This window comes from Colobus angolensis, unplaced genomic scaffold (genome assembly GCF_000951035.1).
Source record: "Colobus angolensis palliatus isolate OR3802 unplaced genomic scaffold, Cang.pa_1.0 Scaffold53, whole genome shotgun sequence".
In the NCBI taxonomy this organism is placed as follows: Eukaryota; Metazoa; Chordata; class Mammalia; order Primates; family Cercopithecidae; genus Colobus; species Colobus angolensis.
The window spans coordinates 3,307,383-3,315,236 of record NW_012118821.1 but is presented as its reverse complement, the minus strand read 5'-3'; positions in this window follow the sequence as shown (position 1 = coordinate 3,315,236).

The window sequence follows — 7,854 nt, the reverse complement described above, 5'->3', positions numbered from 1 at the left end:
ATGTACACTAAAGTTTTGCATTCCAATGTGATAGCCACCAGCCACACATGAGTATCAAGCCCTTGAATTGCAGCTAGTCCAAATTAAGAAATGTTGTAAGTGTAGAACACACACTGAATTTCAAAGACTTAGTAGTATAAAAAAATACAAAATATCTCATTCATAATTTTTAGATTGATTACATGTTGAAGTAATATGTATACATACATACATGATTAACATTATGTCCACCCCCCATTAGTCACGGAGCTATATGTTTCAGGGAGAAAGTCACCTACTGTTCCTTGCAGGGCATGTCCTTGACACATGCACTAGGAGCTCTGGTTCCCAGAACAGGAACCATCATCAGGAGCAGAGCTGGAAAGGCAGGCAGCCTTTTCCAGTTCAAACTGGTTTGAAGCAGAGGTCAAAGCCGCTGCTTGCATTTGGCTTTGCGTTTTGTGTTTTAGCATGAGCATTCTGCAGTCAGCCAGACTCTGGGCTGCTCCCCTCTCTCCACTGACATGGAAAAGATGTCTGTGTATTGTGCAGAGCCCCAGGCTGGGGCTTCTGCCTTCCATGTTGGGGCCTGAGCTGCTGCTGATGTGGCATCCCAACCTGTACTGGACAACCATGTGTAATAGCCTCAGGCTTGCCTCCACCCCGCTGTGTAAACCGGCAAGGGCACAGAAGTCCAACCCAACTCTGTGGAGCCACTACTGCCACCAGAGAGGGGTCCCAATCCAGACCCTAAGAGCGGGTTCTTGGACCTCACACGAGAAGGAATTGGGGGTGAGCCCACAGAGTAAAGTAAAAGCAAGTTTATTAGGAAAAGAAAGGAATAAAGAATGGCTACTCCATAGGCAGAGCAGGGGCGTGGGTTGCTCAACTGATTATACTTATAGTTATTTCTTGATTATATGCTAAACAAGGGGTGGATTATTCATGAGCTTCTCAGGAAAGGCATGGGCAACTCCCAGAACTCAGAGCTCTTCTCCCTTATAGACCATATAGGGTAACTTCCTGACGTTGCCATGGCATTTGTAAACTGTCATGGCACTAGTGGGAGTATCTTTTAGCAGGCTAACACACTATAATTAGCATATAATGAGCAGTGAGGATGACCAGAGGTCACTCTTGTTGCCATCTTGGTTTTGGTGGGTTTTGGCCAGCTTCTTTACTGCAACCTGTTTTATTTTTTATTTATTTTTTTCTTTTATATGTCCCCTCATTCACAATACAGACCAGGTACAGGGCCTGGGCTGAGGTGTATATGGGGTAGGTTTACTCTACCTCCTCTTTCTCTATAGCCAGTGTAAGAATACAGCCTGTGGGTAAGTACCAAGAGGCCTACTGCAACCTGTTTTATCAGCAAGGTCTTTGTGAACTGTGCCATGTGCCGACTTCCTATCTCATCCGGTGACTTAGAATGCCTAACCACTGGGGAATGCAGTTCAGCAGGTCTCAGCTGTATTTTACCCAGCCCCTACTCAAGATGGAGTCGCTCTGGTTCAAATGCCTCTGACACTACTTGAAAATGTGTAGTTTGGGAGCACATTTCACATTTTACAAAGCCATTTCCCATTCCTTGGTGCTTTGGCCTCCTTCCCTTGGGTCATCTGAGAGAGAGCCCTCAGGAGGAAAAGGAACTCAGAGAGGTTGGGTGTCTGCTCAGGTGATGCTGATAGCATACTTTGGGCTGGGCCAGCACCGGTGGGCTCCGACTGATGGCCGCGATGGCTTTCTTTATGTGTGTGAGCAGAGCGGTCAGTCAGCAGGAGGATGATGATGAGGGTGAGGACATGACAATGAAGTAACATGCCCATCACTTCTTGAGGAGCTACCTTGCCAGAGGCCCTTTGCACATATTGCCTTTTTTAATCCAAGTGAGACATGATTCATATGCACATTTTACAGATTAGAAAATTGGGACCTTGGATTGAGGCCTGATCAGGGTTGCTAAAGGGAATGCTTTAAATTTGCTAATGAGGAGGAGGGAAGAGTGAGTGGGGGAGGAGGAAGGCAGCTGTGTTTTTGGTTTTTTTGAGACAAGGTCTGGCTCTGTCACCCAGGCTGGAGTGCAGTGGCATGATCTGGACTCACAGCAACCTCCATCTCCTGGGCTCAAGCCATTCTCCCACCCCAGCCTCCCAAGTAGCTGGGACTACAGGCATGTACCACCAGGCTTGGTTAATTTCTGTAATTTTAGTAGAGATGGGGCTTCACCATGTTGCCCAGGCTTGTCTCGAACTCCTGGGCTCAAGCGATCCACCTGCCTCGGCCTCCCAAAGTGGTGGGGTTACAGGCGTTGAGTTTTTTTTTTTTTTTTGAGAGCATCCAATGTTAGCTCATTTAAGGCTCTCAACCACCCCAAGAGGTAAGTCGTAGGTCAAGCTGTCTACTTTATAGAAGAGCCTGGGAATCCAGGGTTATCTGACTTGGAGTCCTGTTCATTTTCCTGGGTACCTCCAAAGGCTGCTCGGTGAGTGGACAGTGCAGATCCGGAGCCCTCCCCTGGCAAGTCCTGCTCCGGCCCATACCCCGCCCTGTTCCCCAGCAGCCACAGTCAGGTAGAGGGGTCAGGGAAGCAGGGCAAGAGGGTAAGGCACTGCTCAAGAAACAAAACCAGGTCCTTAACGCCCTTAGTCCTGCCGGGCATTGTCCCAGGACCCCAGCCTTGAGATTAGAGAGGGGCAGAGGGCAGATGGAAGAGGAAATAGAAGAAAAAGTACCAGGGCATGCTTCCTGTCTTATGCTTAGACTGCCATGATGAAATACCACAGACTGGGTGGCTTCAACAACAGAGTTATTTCTCAGAGTTTCGGAGGCTGGAAGTTCAAGGTCAAGGCGCTGCTGGCTGATTCCTTCTCTGGCAAGGGCCCGCTTTCTGGCTTGTTGACAGTCACCTTTGTGCTGTGTTCTCGCATGGCCTTTCCTTGATGCATGGAGAGAAAGAAAGATCTCTCTCTCTTCCTTTCTAAGACCACCAATCCTATGACTTACAACTCCTTTAACCTTAAATACCTCCTAAAAGCCCTATCTCCAAATACAGTTACATTAGAAGCTAGGGCTACAACAAAGCAGTTGGGGTGGTGGTGGTCCACAGCAGGGGAGGGGATATTTTAGTTTATCTTGAGCTTGCAAGGATGAAGGGGAAAGGGTGGGGGTTGGGGGGGCATCAGAACCTGCCTCTGAGTCACACTTCCTGGATGAGCCGTGGGCCGCAGTATCTGTATCAGGAGTGGTTACAAAACAGCATGCCTCAGGGATAAACAAGATGACCTAATGATCCAATTTTCCCAGCTCTGGTCCATCTACAGATTTGAGGCAGGATCCAGTGATTCTGCTGGCTCACAGGTCACAGTAAATTTCCAACTCTCCCCTTTCCAGGCACGGCTTTGGTTTCCTGCTGCAGCTGCTGCTGGGGAGTTATCCGGGCATTTCCTCTGCCTGTGAGCTCCTGGGGTCAGGGGAAGGGTTTGGGTGGCCAGAGATGCTCGCCTCTACCCTAAGTCAGCGTCACCCATGCTATTCCCAGCAGCTACATTTCTCCACTCTGTAATTACAAATGAAACTGGGGAACAGAATCAAAAGAGGACCTAGAAACAAGCCAGCCTCCACTTCCTCAAACATTTTGGGGCAGGAGTTTGTGAGCTGGAACAATGTTATTTGCAAGATTCTCCCTGCAAATATACTCAAGTATTAAAGTGCTACAAGGAATTAAAAAAAAAATAGTATTTCTTCCAGAGCCTGTGTGGGCCCAGCACAATGACACTGAATCTGGCTGTTAAACCTGGCTGTTACTGATTCTAATATGTGGCCTTGGACATTTCATTTTTCCAAGTATAGCTCTCCTCATCTGTAAAATATGGAAATAATCTTTAGAATGTTGGAGCCAGTATATGTAAAGGTACTTTAGAAACAATAAAGTCCAAATCCCAATGACATTTTTTGCAGAAACAGAAAAACCCATCCTAAAATTCATATGGAATCTCAAGGGCCCCTGAATAGCCAAAACAATCTTGAAAAAGAACAAAGCTGGAGGACTCACACTTTCTGATTTCAAAACTTACTGCAAAGCTACAGTAATCAAAACAGTGTGGCACTGGAATAAAGCTTGACATATAGATCAGTGGAATAGAATAGAGAGCCCAGAAGTAAACCCTTGAATATATGGCCAAATTATTTTTGGCAAGGGTGCCATGACCACTTAATGGCAAAAGGACAGCTTTTTCAACAAAGGGTGCTGGGAAAACTGGATATCTACATGCAAAAGAATGAAGCTGGACCCTTACCCAACACCATATACAAAAATTAACTCAAAATAGATCAAAGACCTAAAAGTAACCTAAAACTATACAATTTTTAGAAGAAAACTTGGAGCAAAATCTCTACAATGTTGGATTTGGCAGTGATTTCTTGGATATGACATTAAAGACACAGACAACAAAGAAAAATAGACAAATTGGACTTCATAAAAATTCTGTGTATCAAAAGGCAAAACCAGGCTAGTGCAGTGTCTCACGCCTGTAATCCTAGCACTTTGGGAGGCTGTGGTGGGCAGATCATTCGAGGTCTGGAGTTCGAGGCCAGCCTGGCCAACATGGTGAAACTCTGTCTCTACTAAAAATACAAAAATTAGCCAGACCTGGTGGCGCATGCCTGTGGTTCCAGCTTCTTGGGAGGCTGAGGTGGGAAAATCGTTTGAACCTGGGAGGCCGGAGGTTGCAGTGAGCCAAGATCGTGCAACTGTACTTCAGCCTAGGCGACAGAGCAAGACTCTGTTTAAAAAAAAAAAAAAAAAAGGCAAAATCAACACAGTAAAAACTGAACCCACATAATGAAAGAAAATGTTTGAAAATCATATATTTGATAAGAGATTAACATCCAGAATATAGAGCGAACTCTCTAACGCTCAACAACAAAAACACGAAAAAAACAATTAAAAAATGGACAAAGGACTTGACTAGACATTTCTGCAAAAACACATGAAAAGATGTTTATATCACTAATCATTTGGGAAATGTCAATTAAAACCACAATGAGACACCAGCTCACACTCATAAGGATGGCTACTATCAAAAACAACAACAAGCACTGGCGGTGAGGATGTGAAGAAACTGGAACCCTGTGCACTGTTTGGCGGAATGTAAAATGGTACAGACACTGTGGAAAATATTATGATGATGCTTTTTCAAAAAGTTAAAAATAGAATTACCACATAATCCAGCAATTCCACTTCTGGGTATATACCCAAAAGAACTGAAAATAGGATATTGAAACGATATTTGCGTACCCATGTTCATCACGGCATTATTCATAATTGCTAAAATGTGGACACAACCCAGTGATTTCTTGACAAACAGGTAGATAAACAAAATGTGGTATACACACACAAGGGAGTATTACTCAGCCTTAAAAAGGAAGGAAATTTGGATATATACTACATCATAGATGAATCTTGAGGACATTATGCTAAGTGAAATAATCCAGTTGCAAAAAGAAAATACTGCGTGTTTCCACTTACATGAGGTATTAGAGAGGTAGTCATTATTTAATGGGTATAGAGTTTCAGTTTTACAAGATGAAAAGAGTTCTGGAGATGGATGGTAGTGCTGGTTGCACATCATGTATTTAATACCACTGAGCTGTTCGCTTTAGAAGGATTAAGATGATAAATGTTATGTTATGTGTATATTATCATAATAAAAGTTAGAAAAAATTGTCATAAAACTAAGTCAGATATTAAGAGCAATCAGAATTACTTCTGTCTTGTTTACAGACATCATATGAAAAACAAATTGTTTATCTAGCATGACACCTGTTATGGGTTGAACTGTTCCCCTCAAAAGATGCTGAACTTCTAACCCTTGGTACCTGTGAATGTGACCTTATTTGGAAATTGGGTCTGTGCAGATGCTCAAGTTAAGATGAGGTCATTAGGGCGTGCCCTAATCCAATAATGACTGTGTCCTTATGAAAAGGGAAAAGAGATATGTATACAGAGAAGATGTGAATTCACAGGGAGTGCACACGGCCATCCATAAGCCAAGGAATGCATGAGGTTACCAGGAGCTAAGAGACAGACATGAAACAGACTGCCCCCCACATCTCTCTGAAGGGGCCAGCCCTTCCAACACTTTGATCTTGGACTTCCAGCCTCCAGAGCTGTGAAACAACACATTTCTGTTGTTCAAGCTGCCCAGTTGGAGGTGCTTGTTACATTAGCCCCAGGAAATTATACAACATCTTACCTGAATTTGCTTTCTTCTTCGCTCTAGTTAATTAAATTCAAAACTACATATTGAATAACGACAGTGTGCTCTCTCTCCATGAAGCTTCAGGGTGGGTAGACAGTCCTCCTCTTGAAGGAACAGGAGGGACGCAAGGGAAGGGACCATCTTGTGTCTCATCTGAGAGAGACACTCCTGGAGTAAGAGGTCTGCGGTTAATGTGTTTCTCTAGAAGTTCAGAAACAGAGGAAGCATCTGCGGGCTAAGCCGCTGAGGGCTAGGTGAAAGCTGACTGACCTAAGTTCTGAAGGATGGATGGGTGACAGGTTGGAGGGGGAAGATGGAAAAGTCACAGGGGAGAGGAACAGCATGGGCCAAGGGTGGAGGAACCAGTGAGTGGGTGGGGTTTCAGAAACGGGCCTTTGTCAGCTTTTGAGCCCTCCCTGAACTTTTCCACCCCAACCCCACCTCCTGCCTGTCTGCCATGCACTTCCCGTCCTGTGCCCCTTTGCCCTGTGTCTGTGCTTGGGAGAAATGTATTCAGTTTCTGTGGCAAGGATGTTGCTACGTGTTCATCAAACCGGCTTTGTTTACTTCTGAAACACTCAGGAAGACCACAGCTCCCAGAGCCCCTTGCATCCTGGCGGGGCTGTGTGACTACCTCTGGCCCATGGATGTGGGTGGAAGTGATGTGTGCGGCTCCAGGCCTGGCTCCTGGATCCCACCGACGACTTTTCACCTGTAACCCCACCGGCCTTCTGCCTGGATACTTCACGGGGAGATAGAGTGGCCTTGGTTAAGAAGGAGGCATGGCACCTGCAGGTACCGGGCCGCCTGCATCAGTCGGTGCATTCGGGCCCACCGCCCACATGCCTTCATGTAATCCTCACTGCAGGGCCCACGGGGAGGGGAACTTCCTCCAGGTTAGCTTTGCCTTTCTGCCTTCAGAACCAAGGAAGAAGGAGGGGTCTAGGCTCAGCCCCGCTTCCCTACAAGGCCCTGCGCCCGCTCCCCTCAAAGCTGCTCTTGCACGTTGCTCTGGCGGCCTCTGTAGCAGAAGTTCACTTTGTTTTCCGTGGAGGAGGAGTAGAAGGAGGGATTCGAGCTCTCCCCTAGAGACACTGGAAAGACAGTTTTGTCTCAGGCTCATATGATCGCCCAGCTCCAGATTTCTGGCTGTTTCTGTGGTTACCTTTCTTCGGGGATGTTTGGGGCGGGAGGTGGGTGTGTGTGTATATTTGCTCTTCTGAAGCCGTTTTTCCGGAGCTCCTGGTGGGGATGGGGGTGCTCTGTCCCTGGTTCCTCTAAGGCCGGTGCAGGGGATGGAGGATGCCCCCCTCCCCGAGAGCCAGGAGGCGCCGACCCTGGGCAGGAGATGCCAGTCCGGCGCCTCTCCTGTGTGGAGCCCGAAGACCACAGATGTCTAGAAGGGAGGAGCTCAGGAAGCCCGCCTCTGCTCCCTTCCGTGGTTAGGTGGGGAAACCGAGGCTGAGGCAGCCCAATGGAGTTGCCTAAACGGCCTGGGGGAGTCACTGGAGGTAACCAGAGCCGGAGCCAGGTTTCCCACTCCAGGCTCGGGGCTCTCCCCCGAACAGGCGTGGGAAGGGGTGCGAGCTGCACGCGGGGCTGGGGCTGGGGCTGG